At 37.4% G+C, this 19,754-nt stretch overlaps 1 long non-coding RNA gene across 1 annotated transcript; it reads right to left on the bottom strand.

Moving 5' to 3' along the window:
• Positions 1-2,757: 2,757 nt before the first annotated feature.
• LOC115298257 lies at positions 2,758-16,023 on the bottom strand. The gene is made up of 2 exons (XR_003911690.1): positions 15,957-16,023; positions 2,758-3,048 (listed from the first exon to the last, which is right to left on the bottom strand). It is a non-coding gene; the product is annotated as an uncharacterized LOC115298257 (long non-coding RNA).
• Between the last annotated feature and the right edge of the window lie 3,731 nt (positions 16,024-19,754).

The following is a 19,754-nucleotide window of genomic DNA, read 5'->3' on the forward strand; positions in this document are numbered from 1 at the left end:
CACCTCACACCAGTCAGAGTGGCTAAAATGAACAAATCAAGAGACTATAGGTGCTGGCGAGGGTGTGGAGAGACGGGCACCCTCCTACACTGTTGGTGGGAATGTAAACTGGTGCAGCCGCTCTGGAAAACAGTGTGGAGGGTCCTCAAAAAACTATCCATAGAACTCCCTTATGACCCAGCAATAGCACTGCTAGGGATTTAACCATGAGGTTCTGATCTGAGCCGAAATCACAAGTCGAACGCTTAACCGATTGAACCACCCAGGTACTCCTCTAATGCTTTATTTTTGTTAATTAATTTAACATTTAAATAACCTTCTGAACTAAGTATTACCATGCTCACATAACAGAAGAGGACACCGAGGCCCAGAGGTTTAGCCCGTGGCGACCCAGACGGTGGAAGTGCTGATGAACACAGGCCATCTTGCTCCCGCATCTGGTTCTGCAGATTCTTTATTATGAGAAGGCAAACATTTGCTTTTTGGTTACCTCGTGTGCAAAAATTACGTTTGTTACAATGAATTTAGGGCCAAGACATATTACAATAGGGTTAATAATCAACTTGCAAAATCTCTGGTCGCCTTGGGGAAGTAGAGTTGAGACAGCACAGGTTTGAAATCAGACATATAAGGGTTTAAATAGTGTTACTGATTAGCTAAGCCTGTGGGCAAGTTTCTTAACTTCACCACTTCTTTTCCTCCTGGTTATACAGCACAAACCCATCTGTTAGGGTTGCATGAGCTCGAGTACAAAGAGAGCACAGCAACTGAATACCTGAATTAATAGAGAATTTGAATTTATATCTTGTCCTTTCCCACATGTGTTTATTTTACCAATACATACATCACATTTACTCTCTGCACTGTTCTGGGTGCTTCATGTGTATCCACTGATCAAAGCCTTGAATAACAACTCCATGAGGAATTACCATCATCATGAAGCCTATTTTGCGAGGAGGATGAAGCACAGAGGGGTTAAATTGTTTGCCCAGGTCACACAGAGCTGGGATTAGCAGAGCTGGGAGTCAAATTCAAGCACCCAAATAGCAGTGTGTTTTTAACTGCTACACCTTGCTGCTTAATACTAGTTAAGCCATGGAATGAGGCCGTTTGGTATTCTAGCATTCAAACCTTTGCATAAAGGTGAGGGTGGGGGGGTAGGGACTGCAACCCAAAGTGCTTAAGAAACATTTTTGAGCCCAAACTGGGTGGTAGAGCTGGAGCTAGAAGTGTTCTCTCATCCAGGGACAGGTTTCTGTTTTATAGTCAAATTACCGTAACTTGGAACCTAAAGATAACACATAGAATTGATCAAGTAGGAATTTGGGACTTCTCCAGAAAATGCAAGAACTAAACTCACCATGATTATAACATGCTGCAAATGATATAATCATTCCAATATCGTATCACTGCACAATAAGAGATAAGCTAAGCTCATATTTTACTGTAGTCTTAGGTAGAGAGAGAGAGAGAGAGAGAGAGAGAGAGAGTGAGAGAGTGAGAGAGAGAGAGAGGCAGTGAATAAGACTGAAATGAGATTTTTCTGCTTGGTTTGTTAATGAAATATCTTGAAAGCACTTTCCAGAACAATAACGAAATGCCCCTGTTCTGGTAACGTAGACAAATTCCAGCTGAGTGATTACATTCCACCTCATTAAAAATTCTTTCTCTAATTTCAGATTCCCCATGTTTACGATGCTCTTTACCTTCTGTCCTAAATTGTTGTTTACTATGTTTTCCTGCTGCTAAATTCCTTACTGCATTCCTCCCTGGAGGTGGTTGTACACTGATAATGGTTAAAATAATTCTATAGGTAAAATATGCTCAGAATATGTAAATATTTGTACTTTAACACTGGAACAAATCTAAATTAAAATGTATAAGTATATTGTTTTCAGAAACCCTCTCAAATGCTTCCCATACTCAAAGCTCCTTTTGACTATGGAGATTGGACACATAGTTGTAATTATTTATTAATTGTACATTTAATATCCCCCAAGCTGCCATAAAATGTCTGAGGAGTCGTGCCGCTAAGAATAACTTGCTCAGCATTGCAGTACAATGCAGACGATTTTCCACAGGGAAAGAAAAAGAAACAAATCTTTTCACCTATTGCCAAGTAAATTGCTAACGATTTTGCCCATTTGAGCTAAGAAGTAATTAGTGGTATGGGATAGAGGCCAAGCATATCAAGAACTTGAAAATGTGTTCCTACTTATGTACTGACATGCCCATTTTGGATTTAGCTATATTTCTGTAAATTTTATGAATTTTCTTTAGTTCTGTCACGATGCTAATATTGATAACTTGCCTTTCCAAAATAGCAATTTGAAAATAATGGCCATATTTTCTATAGACACAAATTGTAATTGTGTGAAGAAGAAGAAGAATAAACTAAGCCAATTAGAGGCACATGTTAATTTGGGGGGTCTGACGGCTTAATCTGACTTTTCTTTTTTCCGTAGTAACTAAGCCCTGAGCAGTACAGAGGCTCAGGTCCGCCTCAGAATATCATCATACTTAGAGCCAGTGGCAATGGCTTAATGGGCTAATCCCTGACATCAAAACCTTCGCAGTATTTTAACGCTCTAAGTGGCTTCAAGGTCAATGGATATCCTTTCCTGACGTGATATACAAGCATTCAAATAGTTCCCTAATTCAATCCTTCGAACCTCCAATGTAGATTGATGTGTCTCCCTGGGCAATTTTTTTTCTGGGATTCAACCACTCTGAAGGTGGAATAAATATACAACTAAATGTATGATTTTTGTCCTTTGTTTCAGGAAGACTGGCAAGTCAGGTCATGCCCACTTTTGTGCGTTTGTGTAATGTGTTACCCGGCGTGGGTCACTGGAGAATCGTAGAGTCTGAGAACGAGGGAAGGTAGAGATCAACTATTCTGGACACTTGAACAGCAGCCTGAGGGAAGAGGGACAGGAACATGATGGAAAGAGGTGGTCATGATCTCTTTCGTCAGTCATGCTTGGAGTTACTGCGATTTTATAAGTGTATGGGCCTGACCCTGTCTCCGCTAATGGTGAGTCATTCCTGAAAAAAAAAAAAAAAGGCGTAAGTTTATTCACACAAAATACATTACACAAAACTTAAGTGTGCTTAAGTGTGGTGTTTCAAGACAGTTAAATGGCATTTCAAGAAACAACAAATTATGAAAACAAAGTAAGTTATTAAATTGGCAATTTTGACGTGGGATTCTATGTAGTGCTGTTGTCTTGCTAGGCTATCTGAGTAGTGTGGTCCTCGGACACCGCTGGTCATCTTCACTCTAGTGTCGCAGTGAATGCTCAATTTAGACCACAGTGCTTTTAAATTCTTTATTATTTAAAAAAAACTTTTTTAAAATGTTTATTTGTTTTTGAGAGAGAGAGGGATAGAGAGACAGAGACAGACAGAGCATGAGTGGGGGAGGGCAGAGAGAGAGGGAGACACAGAACCCAAAGCAGGCTCCAGGCTCTGAGCTGTCAGCACAGAGCTTGATGTGAGGCTTGAACCCACAGACCACGAGATCATGACCTGCCCTGAAGTTGGATGCCGAACTGACTGAGCCACCCAGGTGCACCTTAAATACTTTAAAAAAGGACATGTGATGAGAAAAAGTTGTGAACATTGTGTGAAATTCTCTAAATGAAATCAGAATTTGATTTAAACTATGAATTAGCAAAAGCAGAATTAACTTCAATGGTAAAAACAAAATCAGAGCAAGGAGAAAAGAGATTTTCATCTTTACAAAAGGGAATAAATTTATAGGAAAGAACATATACTCTAATATCTAGCTTGAAGATTCTTTTAGAATCACTCTTAAAAATCCAATCAAGAAAAATGCAAAATAAAAGGTGTTTTATGTCTGGAATATTTTTATATGAAACAAAGGTCAAGATTATCAAGGAATTACTGCTTTGTGTATTTTCTTTTCTTTTCTTTTCTTTTTTTAAAGTTTATTTACTTTGAGAGACAGAGAGAGAGGGAGAGGGAACATGAGTGAGGAAGGGACAAAGAGAGAGAGAGAGAGAGACAGAGAATCGGAAACAGACTCTGTGCTGTCAGCACAGAGCTTGACGCAGGGTTCGAATTCACAAAACCTTGCGATCACAACCTGAGCTGAAATCAAGAGTAGAACACTTAACCAACTGCGCCACCCAGCTGCCCCTGTTTTGTGTATTTAAAATTTTCATTTTAAGAATAATAGTTTAAAGAAGCTTATAGGATGGCATCATCAAAACTTAATATAGGTGATTCCTAATTCCTAACTTCAATCCCCTTAATATGAAGACCAGCCAGCCATGATGCATACACAGAGCCCCCCCGTGAAATTGCAGAATCCGGGGATGGGGCCGTGGCACTCCCCTGTACAACAGAGACTAAGCCAGACTGCGTTTGAAGGGTAAGAGGAATGGCTTCACTTTAATCACATTGCCCCTCCCTGGGAGGGCACAGTGCCAGACTGGGAGGGCCTCCTTGGTCCTAGGTATCTCCAGTGGGAAAAAGAGGACCTAAGGTGGACATCAAACTTTTACAGCATTGTGGGATGCTTCCCGGGAGGCTCACTTGGGTCCTTCCTCACAGGCATCAAGAGGAGAATTTGTGTGGCTCAACTACTGGGGTTAAGATAGAGGCAGATAAGGAGGATGGGGCTTCAAGTATCCAGTATTTACATCCTGGCCGACTTCACTCCTGCTGGCGACAGTGCCTGAGCAGAGATCCCAGCCAGCAGCTCTGTAGGTCAGCAGACTCAAGCCAGTGACCCTGTCAGGCCAGGAAGGTTGGTTGGTATTTGAGCCTAATTTGGTTCTCCATCCACAGGGCCACATTGGCCGTGAAGCACATTTTATGGCCTTGCCTGAATAGAAGATGAAATTCACAGCTCTGTTCAACCGTGGAGCACAGCATCCAGACCCACTGCTCTGAGGATAGTGGCCACAACGCCTGAGATCTGCAGAGGATGTCTTATGGCTCTACCTGGCAGGGAGTCAAGCCAGCAGCCCTGCCCGACTGTTGCGCACAAACTCTGGCCCCACTTAGGGGGAGCCTGAAGCTCCCTGAAGAGCTTTGGAGCCCAGTTTATGGTCACCACGTAGCTGCCAAGCTCAGTCTACAACCCTAATCAGCATTAGAGTGGAGAGGGGCAGCTAGGTGGTTAAGCATCTGAATTCTGCTCAGGTCATGATCTCATGTTTCGTGGGGTCAAGCTGACAGCTTGGAGCCTGGGGCCTGCTTCGGATTCTGTATCTCCCTCTCTGTCTGCCCCTCCTCTGCTCGTGCTCTGCCTCTCTCTGTCGCTCAACAATAAATAGATGTTAAAAATTAAAAAAAATCAGAGCAGAGGATCCAGTGACCTTGCTCAATCACAGAGCATATCTGGCAGCCCCACCTGACCAAGAAGCAAGGACAGTGACCCTACTCAGCTGCAGAGCATGGTTACCAGCCTCACCCAACTGTGGAGTACAGCTAGAGGCCCCATGTGACTGCCACGCCCAGCCAGCAACCTCTCCCAAGAACGGAGCACAGCCAGTGGCCTACTGAATTGTGAGGCCCAGCTGTCTCCTTGACCAACTTTGACACACAGTCTGCTACCCTAATTGCAGAACCCAGACTGAGGCCCCATCTGACCATGAAGCCCAACCTGTAGCCTTGCCCAAAGATAGAGTCCAGGCAGCTATAACATCCAGGTTGGGGAGGACTGCCTGAGGCACAATCCCTAAACAGGAAGGATTGCAGAGTGTAGCCCCAAACCCTATCCCATTGCAAAATCTCACCAGTGGTACTGCCCTGTGAGGGACATGGCCTACAACTCTACACAACCAGAAGTGACTGCAGAGCCCAGAGAATGGCACCATCTAAACACGGAAAACAAACAGAAGTCTTGCCCAACCAGGTAGTGTATGTATCAGCACTATTTGAACACAGAGTCCAGCCAGGAGGTCAACCCAACCAGTGACAAACTCTATCCCACAAAGGGCAGGGTCAGTGGCTTCACCCAACTAGAGACCACAGGTGGCAAACTCCATTTGCTCATAGATGCCACTAGCTAATCCAGTACCCTAAGCCAAGCTGGTTGGTGAAGGTCTTTTCAGGATGAAACAAAGGCTACAAAATCTGGATGAGGATCATCATCATATGCAGATGCCAACACAAGGATATGAGGATCACAAAGAATCAAGTAAATATGACATTACCAATGAGAACTAATAAAGCTCCCCTAACTGACCCTAAAAAGTGGAGATCATCAAACTGCTTATCAAAAACTTTAGAGTAATCCTCTTAAAGAAATTCAGTGAACTACAAGAATATAGAAACAGACAACTAACTAAAATCAGGAAAGGATTCATGGACGCAATGAGAAGTTTAATGAAGAAGTAAAAATCATCAGGCAAACTAGATGGAAATACCAAAGCTGAAGAATACAATGACTAAACTAAGGAATTCGACAGAGAGCTTCAACAGCAGAAGGAAGATCAGTTTCCAATTTCTATTGGAAATTATCCAGTCAGGGGAGCAAAAGGAAGAAAGAATGAAATACTGTGAAGAGAATTTATAAAATTTATGGGACATCAGCAAAATAAAATAAAATTTATGCATTATAGGAATTCTGGTAGGAGATGAGAAGGAGAAAGGGGAAGTGAATCTGTTTCAACTATTGAAAACCGGGCTTTCTATTAAAACACTCTGAAACCTGGGAAAATAAAGGTACATCCAGATTCATGAGGCTCAGAACACCCACCAAAGTTTCAATCCTAAAAGAGCTAAACTAAGATACATTATAAATAAACTGTCAAAGTCAGATAAAAAGAGGAAAATTTGAAAGCAGCCATAGGAAAACAACTCATCACATACACGGACATATCCAATAGAATATAAGAGGATTTATCAGCAGAAACTTTGCAGACCAATGTGGGTGAGATGGTTTATTCCAAATATTGAAAGAAAAGAAATCCTATCAACCAAGAATGCTATATCCAGAAAAGTTATCCTTCAAAAATAATGAAAGAAGAATACTTTCCCAGACAAATAAAACTGAGGGAGTTTATCACCATTAGACTTGCCATATAAGATATACTGAGAAGTGTTTTGCTAGTTAAATTGAAGTGATGCTAATTAACATCGGAAAAACATAAATGTATAAAACTTATCAGTAAAGGCAAATATAGTTAAATCAGATTCTCTTACATGGTAATGGTGGTGTGTAAATCACAACTCTAGGTTAAAAGTTAAAGAAAAATAAACATACTAAAAATAACTAAAACTGCAATAATTCATTATTGTATACCCAATGTACAAAGGATGTAAACTACAACATTAATAGCCCAAAATGTGAGGGGAGGGAAAGAAGTAAAAGTATATAGTTTATCTATGCTATAGAAGTGAAGCTGTTATCAGGTTAAAACTGGATGTTATAACTCTAAGATATTTAATGTAAGTGTCATGGTAACCACAAAAAAACCTGTAGTAGATACACAAAAGATTAGGACAAAGGACTAGAGTTAAAGCATAACAACACAAAAAACCATCACATCAAAAAGAAAGAGGGCAAGAAAAGGAGAAAGTAATAAAGGATCGGTGAAGCAGTCAGAAAACAATGAACACAATGGCAATTGTAAGTTGTTAACCATCAGGAACTACTTTAAATATAAACATATTAAATCTCCAATCAAAAGCCACTGAATAAGCGAATGGAAGAAAACACAAGATCTAAGGTTATGGTGCCTTCAAGCAATTTACTTTAGCATTAAGGATGCACACAGGCTCAGAATAAGAAGGTGGAGAAAAGTATTTTAAGCTAATGGTAACTAAAAGAAAGCAGGGGTAGTAAATACTTGTATCAGACAAAATAGACTTTAGACTTAAATGGTCACAAGTGAAAGAGAAAATCATTATATAATGCAAAAGGGGTCAGTTCTTCATAAAGATATAATAATTATAAATATTTATGTTCCTAATATGTAAGCACCTAAATATAAAAAGCAAATGCTAACAGAGCTAAAAGGAGAATTAAACATCAATACAATAATAGTTGGTGACCTTAATAACACACTCTCAACAGGGATAGATTATCCAGACAGAGAATCAATAAGAAAACAGTGGATTTGAATGCTGCTATAGACCAATAGACCTAACAGACATTTATAGAGCATTCCGTCCAACAGCTGCAGAATACATTCTTCCAAGTAAAGATGGAACATTTTCTAGGATAGATCATATGTCAGGTCAAAAAAAAAAACTTAATAAATTCAATAAGATAGAAATTATATCAAATATCTCTCTGACCACATGGTATGAACATAGAATTCAGTCACGGGGAGAAAGCTGGAAAATCCCCACACGGATAGAAATTAACATCTTAGAATGTTAATGAACGATCAATGGATCAAAGAAGAAATCAAAAGAAGAACAAAAATTAAATTAAGACAAATGAACATGTAAATATTCCAACATGTATGAGATAAGGCAAAAGCCATCCTAAGAGGAAAGTATGGCTATATACGTATACCTAAAGAAAAGTTTCAAGTAAACAAGCTGACATTTCACCTCAAGAGCTAAAAGATGAAAAATAATTGAAGCATGATGTTAGGAGAAAGAAAGACATAAAGATCACAGCAGAAATAAAGGAAATAGTAGGAAAACAATAGAAAATATTAACAAAACCAAGGGTTGGCTCTTTGACAAGATAAACAAGATTAACAAACATTTAGCTACAGCAACCAAGGAAAAGAAATAGAGGACTCAAATATATATAATTATAAATGAAAGAGGAGACCTTACAGTTGATACCACATAAATATAAAGGATCATAAGAAACTAATATTAAAAATTCTTCACTACAAATTGGACAGCCTAGAAGAAATGGATACATTTCTAGAACACAATGTACCTAGACTACATCATGAAGAAGTAGAAAATCTGAACAGACTAATAGTGAGTAAGAAGATTCAGTCACTAATCAAAAACTTCCCAACAAAGAAAATCCCGGGGCCAGATGGCTTAAATGTTTGGTGGATTTTACCGAACATTTAAAGAAGAATAAATGTCAATCCTTCCCAAACTCCTTCAAAAAAAATTGAAAGAGGAAACACTTCCAAACTCATTTTACATGGCCACATTACCCTGATTACAAAGCTAGTCAAAGACATGAGGAAAGAAAACTACAGACCAATACCTTTGATAAATATCCTTGCAAAAATTCTCAGCAAAAAAACATTAAGTTGAATTTAGCAGCACATTAAAAGAACCATACACCATGAGACAGTAGGCTACAATGATGATCCAACATATGCAAATCAACAAATGTGATACATCACACAGTAGAAAAAAAGGTAAAACTCATATGGTCATAGATGCAGAAAAAGCATTCGACAAAATTCAACACTTTTTGATCATAAAAATTCTCAACAAACTGAGTAGATAGAACATACTTCAACAGAGAAAGGGCCCTGTACTATAAGCCCACAGCTAACATCATACTCGGTAGTGCGTAGTTGAAAGCTTTCCTTCTAAGATCTTCCATTCAACCTATCACTGGAAGTCCTGGCCAGAACAGTCAGACAAGACAAAGAAAGAAACAACATCCGAACTGTAAAGGAAGAAGTAAAATTGTTTGCAGTTGACATGATCTTCTATATAGAAAACCCTAAAGAAAAGATACTCATTAGTGGTCATTCAGAAATGCAATGAAAACCACAATGAGATAACACTTCACCCTCATTAGGATGGTTATTATTTTTTTTTAAAGCAAATAAGTTTTAAAAAGAAAAAGAAAAGAACCACTGTCAGCCAAGAGGTAGAGAAATTAGGCCCCTTGTAATATGCTGGTGAGTATGTAAAATAATGTAGCTACCACGAAAAACAAGTCCTCAAAAAATTAAAATTAGGACAACTGTATCATCCAGCAATCTATCTTCTTTCTACATACTTGAAGAAAATGAAATGACTGTCTTGAAAAGATATGTGCACCCAATGTTCACTGTCATTTTATTTACAATAGCTAAGACATGGACCAACCTGAGTCTCAATGCATTACCAGATGAAGAAAATGTGATGTGGTGTGACGTGACATGACGTGATGTGATGTGTGTGATTCAATCATAAAAAAGAAAAAAAATTGTCTTTTGTAGCAATATGAACAAAACTTCAGGGCATTATGCTAACTGAAATAAGTCAGAGAAAAGTAAATACTGCATAATCCCATATATGGAGATTTAAAAAATAAAACTCATAGAAACAGATTGTAGATTGGTGGTTATTTGGGAAAAAGAGTGTGGGAAAGGGTGAAGGTGACTGAAGTATAATGTTCCTGTTTTATGACCAATAACTTCTGGGAGTTTAATGTACAGTATGGTGACTATATTTAACAATAGTGTATTGTTTACTTGGAAGTTGCTAAGAGAATAAATTTTAAAATTTCTCACCACACATACAAAAATATAACAGATATAGCCTTGTAGTAATCATTTCACAAAATATATGCATGTCAAATCATTTTCTGGTTTATGTTAAACTTAATGTTTATGTCAATTATATTTAAATAAAGTTGGAAAAATAATAAATTTAAATTTTAAATATTATGACACTATCTTTAATTTCTAAATATTTGTTTAAATTGATACTGCCTTAATTTAAGGTTTTCTGTTCTCAAACGTCTATATGGTAGAGACCATTTTATATGTTATTGAATTATATTACCTTATCATAACATATTGCTTTATAATAATAATATAATAATATAATAACACCATGTATTTATTATTATAGTTTCTTATCACAGAAAGTCTATGAAAATTTTGGTATAGTCCTATCACAGACAAATGATTTACCATTCTAGTCACTTAGTATTATTTAAAAACACAAATAACATGTTATGAAAATACAGAATAATTTAAGATTGTTGTGAAAATTACCATGAATTCTTATTTCTAGTTCCTTAATCCCAAAGATTGATATCATTTCAGGACTTGGAAACATTAGAGACTGGTCTGTTCTTCCTATGATAATATATTTTTTATCCACAGGATGGTCTGAATTTACAAATTTTTACCCATTTTATTTTTGGTAACTTTTTTGCATAATAGAATATTCTGGAATGAATGAACTGAACACACAGACACACAGACACACACACACACACACACACACACACTTAATTCCTGAAAATGAAAGGATATATACTGTGAAAAACTGAGTTCTGAATTTCAATTTCTCAATTAAGTTGGTAAATGTAACTTGCACAAGTACCTGCTGATATTTCCCACCCACTGTGGGGGAGGCCATTGATAATAAGACCATACAGAAGCCAGAGATAGCAGTAATTGCTTCAATATTTAATACAAGTGAATATTATCCTTCCTTAAAATGGAATAGAACTTGGATACATTCAACAACGTGGACCAACCCTAAATGTATATTATCTAAATGATATAAGCCACACACTAAAGACATATATTGTATGACTCCAGTTATATGAGGTACTGAGTTGTAAGGACAAAGAGCAGAAAAGAGGGTATTAAGGGCCCAGAAAAGGGAAAATGGTAGTTATTGTTTAATGGGCACAGAATTTCTGTTTGGAATGATGAAAAGGTATTGGATAGTAGCTATGGTTGCAGAATATTGTGAATGTACTTAATGTGACTAAATTGATGGTTAAAAATGGTTAAAATTGTAAATCCTATGTTGTGCTTATTATGCCATAATAAAAATAACCTGTCATATTGATATAGTTTACAAATGCTGGGCCAAAATATGATTTAATACATATAGCTACAGTAGGTGCACTTATGTGTCACTTTGTGATGCATGAGTTTTCATCTAGATCACATGATATTGTAAATTAAGTTTGCTGTTGGGCTGCTTGGGTGGCTTAGTTGGCTGGGTGTCCAGCTTCAGCTCAAGTCATGATCTCAAGGGTCATGGGTTCAAGCTTGACATGGGGCTCTGTGCTGACAGCTCAGAGCCTGGAGCCTGCTTTGGATTCTGTGTCTCCCTCCCTTTCTGCCCCTCCCCTGTTTGCACTCTTTCTGTCTGTATCTCTCTCAAAAATAAATAGGAAACAAATTTTTATTTAAAACAAAAACAAATTTTGTGTAGTTTAATATATGGTGAAAAATGTTTTCTAATAAATTAAGAAACTTATGGAGGAGCTATGTACAGGAAATTTGTTATGGTACATTCATAATTTACAATTCAAATAAGCTACATAGCATTCTATTCTTTGAAATGCAAGCTGTAAGTATCCAAATGTACAAATATTCTATATTTAAACAGAGAACTGAATAATAAAAAATTTTTGAATGGGGAGCCTGGGTGGCTCAGTGGATTAGGTGTCTGACTTCAGGTCAGGTCACGATCTCCTGGTTTATGAGTTTGAGCTCCACATCAGGCTCTGTGCTGACAGCTCTGAGTTTGGCGCCTGCTTACGATTCTGTGTCTCCCTCTCTTGCTGCCTCTCCCCTGCTCATGCTCTGTTGCTCTCCTCAAAAATAAATAAACATTAAAGAAAATCACACAAAAAATTTGGAAAGAGTGGATATTGAACACACACACACACACATCATCATGATAATATATATTCTCCCTTCTTATGACATACCACAAAATCAGTTTTAGGTATGTTTGAGCCTAAGTTGAATAATTTTGTAAATCATTCTAATTGTCCTTTAGTTGTATTGATTTTTTGGTAATCAATTTTTCTAATATTTTATGTTGTTAAAAAACAACTAGAAGTATTTAATCACAGCCTTAGAGTGGAATTTCAACTTTTGAAGCTTTGAAGGTAACTGCGAGTTTTGAAGACAAAACATGAAAACAGGTAGTAATTGCAATTTATTTCTACAAAGAAGACAATTGAACAGATTAAGTGATGAGAATGTAAATGATGTACATGATTTGGTTTTAAAATCTATAGTTTTATTTTGGAATAACTCATATGGTGGGAAGAATCTTTGGATGGAGCTTCTAGATTTTATAAATTTATATTCTGTATCACAATTAAATTGAGAAATTGAGAAGATCAATAATTCTGGAGAATCCAAGTTTGGTGAAACATTCAAATGAATAATAAGAAGAGTCAACTTATTGACTCCTTTCTAATAACTACAACTTATTGACTCCTTCCTTCAACTATTTGTTGAACTTATTACTTTGAATGGAGGCAAAAGCTATTTGAGATGAAATACTTTCACATTTGAATATGAAAAAATAAAATTCAGACCATCCTACAGTTAGAAGAATTTGCTCTAAACAGACCATATCTTTTAGTACTTAAGACAGAATATTTTATCAAATATTATGTTCTACATAGAACAGTCAATTAGAGGTATCAAGAATTTCAAATTTATTGGCCAAAAAATGTAATTTTGAGGATACTTCTAAGAGATACTATGAAAAACCACATTTTACTTTGCTTTAAATACACAAATATATGTTATTTGGCTTTTTAAGAATTAATTTTATTTTTATAACTATTTTTCTACAGAACTATTTTCTAGGTCTACCAATATAAATTAAACCAGTATTAGTAAATGTTTCATAACTAATATTATTTGAGTTATTTTGATGCCTTTTTTCATTCTCAAAACTCTCCCAATTTAACAAAAATTAATTTGGACAAAATGATTAGGGAGTAATAATATTATAATTGCTGTTTTAGATGAACGGAAATGGAATCTGGAGAGGTTAAGTAACCTCAAATTCACATAGCTAACAAGTGCCAAAGTGATAGTAAAAAAAACTTTTTAAAGTGTATTAACAACTATTACCTCTATTGAGAATCTCCTATGGGCTGAGGACCATATGTGGTACATGATATGCACTACTTATTTTTCAAAGGAAGCCATAAAGTAGCTTATAATTATTGTTATTCTTGTTTTATGGACAAGGAAATTGAGGCTTATTGAAGTAAGATAATGTGCCCGGGATCAACAGCTGGTACGTGAAAAAATTGGATTGCATGCTTCTATCTGACCACATGTTCACATCTCTTACTCATTTTGTTTTCTTCCCCAGCTTTATTGAGATATATTGACATATGACATTATGGAATTTTAAGTTGTACAATGTGATGATACGATATATGTATATAATGCAAAGTGTTTGCCACAGTCAGGTCAGTTAGCACATCCTTCACCTCACATAATGACCATCTTGTTGTTGTTCGCATCGATTCTGTTTGTTGTCGTTGCTAGTTAACACCCAGTGCAAGATTGGTCTCAGGAGTAGAACTCAGTGAACCATCACTTACATAGAACAGCCAGTGTTCATCACAAGTGCCCTCCTTAGTGGCCATCACCCGTCTAGCCCATCCCCCACCCACCTCCCTCCATCAATCCTAAGTTTGTTCTCTGTCATTAAGAGACTCTTGCAGTTTGTTTTCCTCTCTTCTCTTTTATTTTTTTTCCCCAACTACCCAACTATATGGTCAACTAATCTTTGACAAAGCAGAAAAGAATATCAGTGAAAAAATGTCTTCAACAAATGGCATTAGATGGCGACATGCAAAGAATGATACTGGACCGCACCGATTCTTTTTTCCTTATTATTCATAGTTTGTTACCAGGTTGGTTTCCATATAACACCCAGTGCTCTTCCCCACAAGTGCCCCCTCTCCATGACCATCACCCCCTCATCCCTTTCCCCCCTCCCTCTTCAGCCCTCAGTTTGTTCTCAGCATTCAAAGGTCTCTCATGATTTGCCTCACTCCCTCTCCCCAACTCTTTCCCTCCACCTTTCCCCTTCCCATGGTCCCCTGTTAGGTTTCTCTTGTTAGACCTATGAGTGACAACATAATGGTATCTGTCCTTTTCTGCCTGATTTATTTTGCTTAGCATGACTCCCTTCAGGTCCATCCATTTTGCTACAAATGGCCAGATTTCATTCTTTCTCATTGTCATGTAGTATTCCATTGTATATATATACCACATCTTCTTGATCCATTCATCAGTTGATGGACATTTAGGCTCTTTCCATGATTTGGCTATTGTTGAAAGTGCTGCTATGAACATTGGGATACATGTGCCCCTATGCATCAGCACTTCTGTATCCCTTGGGTAGTTCCCTAGCAGTGTTATTGCTGGGTCATATAGGAGTTCTATAGATAGCTTTTTGAGGAACCTCCACACTGTTTTCCAGAGCGGCTGCACCAAGAGTGTAAGAGGGTGTCTGTTTCTCCACATCCTTGCCAGCATCTGTAATCTCTTGATTTGTTCATTTTAGCCACTCTGACCTGTGTGAGGTGGTATCTCAGTGTGGTTTTGATTTGTATTTCCCTGATGCTGAGTGACGCTGAGCATCGTTTCATGTGTGTGTTGGCCATCTGGATGCCCTCTTTGGAGAAGTGTCTGTTCAAGTCTTCTGCCCATTTCTTCACTGGATTATTCATTTTTCGGATATGGAGTATGGTGAGTTCCTTGTAGATTTTGGATACTAGCCCTTTATCCAATATGCCATTTGCAACTGTCTTTTCCCATTCTGTCAGTTGCCTATTAGTTTTTTTGATTGTTTCCTTTGCAGTGCAGAAGCTTTTTATCTTGATGAGGTCCCAATAGTTCATTTTTGTTCTTGATTCCCTTACCTTTGGGGATGTGTCGAGTAGGAAATTGCTGCGGTTGAGGTCAAGGAGGTTGTTTCCTATTTTCTCCTCTAAGGCTTTGATGGTTTCCTGTCTCACGTTCAGGCCCTTCATCCACTTTGAGTTTATTTTTGTGTATGGGGTAAGAAAGTGGTCTAGTTTCATTCTTTTGCATGTTGCTGTCCAGTTCTCCCACCACCGCCTGTTAAAGAGGCTGTCTTTTCCATCACATACTCTTTCCTGCTTTGTCAAAGATTAATTGGCCATATACTTGTGAGGACCACACCCATTCTTAATGGAAGTTTTAAAAGATTCTTAGGAAAACATGAGATACATAGAAAAAAGAACAGTAATAATAAATGATAAATAATATAAACAAAATCATTACCTTGAAAGTAAAGAAACTAAAGTTAGCTCATCAAAAAGGAACAAGGGGAGGCACCTGGGTGGCTCAGTTGGTTGGGTGTCTGGCTTCAGCTCAGGTCATGATCTCATGGTTTGTGGGTTTGCTGACAGCTAGCTCAGAAACTGGAGTCTGCATTCAGATTCTGTGTGTCTCTCTCTCTATGACCCTTCCCTGCTCGTGCTGCCTCTCTCTGTCTCTCAAAAATAAATTTAAAAATACATTAAAAAAATTTTTTTTCAAAAAGGACAAAGGGTGGTCAACATGGTAGACCATCATCCCCTTCCTTATCTGCTGTTTCCCTTTCTGTGGCTACAGTTACTCACAGTCAGCATCAACAATGGGGTCTGGAAGCAGATGATCCTCCCTTTGAATGGTCAGAAGGTTAGTTGTCACCTAACGCTATGTCACAATGCCTATGTCATTCACCTCACTTTATCTCATCTCATAGGCATTTTATCATGTCACATCATCACAAGAAAAAGGGTGAGTATAGTATAAAATTATTTTGAGAGAGAGATCACCATCACTTAACTTTTATTTACAGAATATTGTTTTAATTGTTGTAGTTTACTGTCATCTCTTGCTCTGCTAATTAGACACAGTAAGTTTAATTAATAGATTAAACTTTATCATAGGCATGTCTGTATAGCAAAAGCCAGTGTACATCAAGTTTGATACTATTTGCAGTTTCAGACATTCACTGAGGGTCTTGGAACGTATCCTCATGGATAAGGGGAGACAACTGTATTGCTAGCATGTAAAGAAAATGAGTCTTAAGTAGATAAACCCGACTTAACATTTCAGCTCTACAACCTACCAACTGAGCAATTTTGAAACTCATTTTCATGATCCATGAGTTTCAGTCTCTTTATAAACAAAATGGCAAAAATAATGTCTATCTTAAAGAGTGGTTTGAGAATAAAATAAAATAGGCTTTAGAGAATAAAATAAGGTAGCACTTAAAAAAACTACAATAGTGCTATGACCATTATAAGTATTCAGTAGATGTTATCTACTACTATTATTGTCCATATTAACAAGGTAAAGCAGTAATTCTTTGAGAAATGACTCCATGTGAACCTGTTTGTAATGCACAGAACCTGCCTGTATCACCGTATGAATAGGACTTCACTGCCTGTATGTTTACACTTGGAAAACATATATCAACACAAATATGTGTGAGTTACCTGATGAGTGGGTAGATCTGTAGGAGATAGTGTTGTAATAGATAGGTCAAACCAGCTACAATGTTTATCATATTTCTTTCCTGAAAATTAGGGAGATTCCTTCTATAGCACATTATCCTATTTTAATTAGTGAATGGAAGCAGTGAATCAAGATGGTACAGTTTGTCCCTAGATAGAAAATTTTTAAATGTTTTTATTCTGATGCCAAAGTTACTTACACTGTCCGTGATGGGAGGGGGTGTGGGGGCAAATTTGAAAATGTGATATTATTACTGGCATCAAAGTTAATGTTTTTGGTGATGGTCTTTCAAGGGAATAAATGGCAAAGTTGTGTTCTGCCCTATTTCTCTAAAGGCTTAAACTTTGTTTATTTAATATTAAAAAAATATTTTTTATTTACTTTTGAGAGAAAGAGACAGATCACGAGAGGGGGAGGGGTAGAGAGAGAGGGAGACACAGAATCTGAAGCAGACTCCAGCTCTGTACTGTCAGCACAGAGCCCAAAATGAGGCTTGAACTCACAAACTGTGAGATCATGACCTGAGCCAAAGTCAGATGCTTTAGTGACTAAGCCACCCAAGTGCCCCTAAATTTATTCTTGAAGCAGTATAATACAATACAAGGAACACTAGACATGAGAATCTGAAAATCTGACACCACACTAGAAATGTGCACTTTACTTATCTCTTAGGTTTCTAAGCCTCACCTGCATTATTGGATAACAGAATGTTTGGGAATTCAGATGCAATAATACAAAATGGAGACTCTGTAAACTGGAGAAAGTAATGGGGTAGTTACGTCATGTCACACACCTTGTGTAAATTTGGATATTATATGAGATACAAATACTAAATGTTTTATATTTCTAATACATGACCACCATTATGTGTAGAATCATTACCAAGATGAAATGGCTTAATCTAAGTAGCTAGTAATAAACTTTTATTCATTTGGTTCAGGAACTCATGTCTATTGAACCAGACAATATGTTACAATGGTAAATAAACAGAAAATGTCCTGCTTTATGGTATTTACCATCTCCTAGAAAAGCTGGACATAAACAAACACACAATTTTATAATTAAACCTTGTGATAATTTCTGTGATGTAAATTAACTGGTTCCCAAGAGACAGAATAACAGCTGGGGAGCAAGAACTAAGTGGGAGTGGAGAATTGATGAGTATAATATTTGAACTAAATCTCAAGAGATGAATTGATTTTAGCCAGGTGTGAAGTTCATTAATGGATGGGTGAGGGGAAGTGAAGGAGCTGTCTGAATGGAGGAAATAACATATGCAAAACCCGAGGCAGGCAAGTGGTTTGACATTCTCCAGGAGCCTTTCCAAAACTGGCTCAGCGAGGTTGCCAGGTGAAGACATGAGGTGGTGTTTTGAGATCTGGACGGAAGCCAAATCCTGCCAATCTTTGAGGCCATGTTAAAGAGATTAGATTTTATTCTAACTGAAATGGAAATCCCATTGAAAGGGATAGAGAAGGGGAACTTGTTCATATTGGACAAGTTGTTTTACAATGACCCTGAGGCCTTTAAATGGCTGAGTCAAGTAGTTAATTGGATACAACTCTGTCGCTCTGGGGGATTAGGATTGGCATATCAATTTGGGCATCATTACCACAAATGGTATTCTTAAAATCATGAGAATGAATGAGACCACTTAGGTAGAGGGTCTAAGAAAAGAACTCAAGGAACTTCAACATCGAGATGCCAAAAAAAAGAGTAACTAGCAAAGGAGACTGAGCATTGCCAAATATGTAGGAGGAACTGTGGTATCAAGGAGTCTATGAAACCCATGTTTTTGAGAAATATGCCACCTTGGTTAAATCCTAAAAATTCATTATGGAGGTCAGTGTCAACGTTAGCAACAGTGAGTTAGATGAACTGTTATAGACAGATGACAGATTCAATTGAGTTGAAAGGTAAACAGAAGGTGCAGAAGTAAAGCCAACACAAGAAGAAAGTTTTTTAAAAGAAGTGGATACAAACAGAAAGATAAATTTAGAGCAGTAATTGTGGGGAGATGAGATGCTTAATTTTTTTTTAAAGATCAGAAATAATAGAAGACATATGTTGATAGAAATAATCCAACAGAAAGGAGAAGTTTAAGATGAAGGGGAAAGAACAGCAACCTAGACAAGAAAGCCTAGGATTCAGAACAGAAGCAGAGGACTCTTTGTTATCAGAAGAGGTTAATAATCATAAAAATCTGGGGATACAAATTTACTCAGCTGTATAAATCTTTTCATTGATGCCCAGCTTCAAGGATACAGCCTAGAGGCAGGTAACTAACTCCCAGGTAGAGTTTTGTCATAGCAGGTTCAGGAGATGGATATGGACAAACAATGGCAATTTACAAGGGAGTTCTTATAGCTGCTTGAACTTGGGACTTTTGAGAATAGACTGATACAGACTTTGTATTTGTAGCAGTAAGCAGCATGTGGCCTAACTACTTTTGGGATGTGCCCTGTGATGTATATTCAATTTGAAGGCTAATACCTGTTTCTTTATCGCTACATCTGAAAAACATCAAGGTAGGAACATTTTAGTAGCTAAAATGTAATGCCATTTTTCTCCTTG

The sequence above is a fragment of the Suricata suricatta genome, chromosome 8, assembly GCF_006229205.1.
Source record: "Suricata suricatta isolate VVHF042 chromosome 8, meerkat_22Aug2017_6uvM2_HiC, whole genome shotgun sequence".
Taxonomy (NCBI): domain Eukaryota; kingdom Metazoa; phylum Chordata; class Mammalia; order Carnivora; family Herpestidae; genus Suricata; species Suricata suricatta.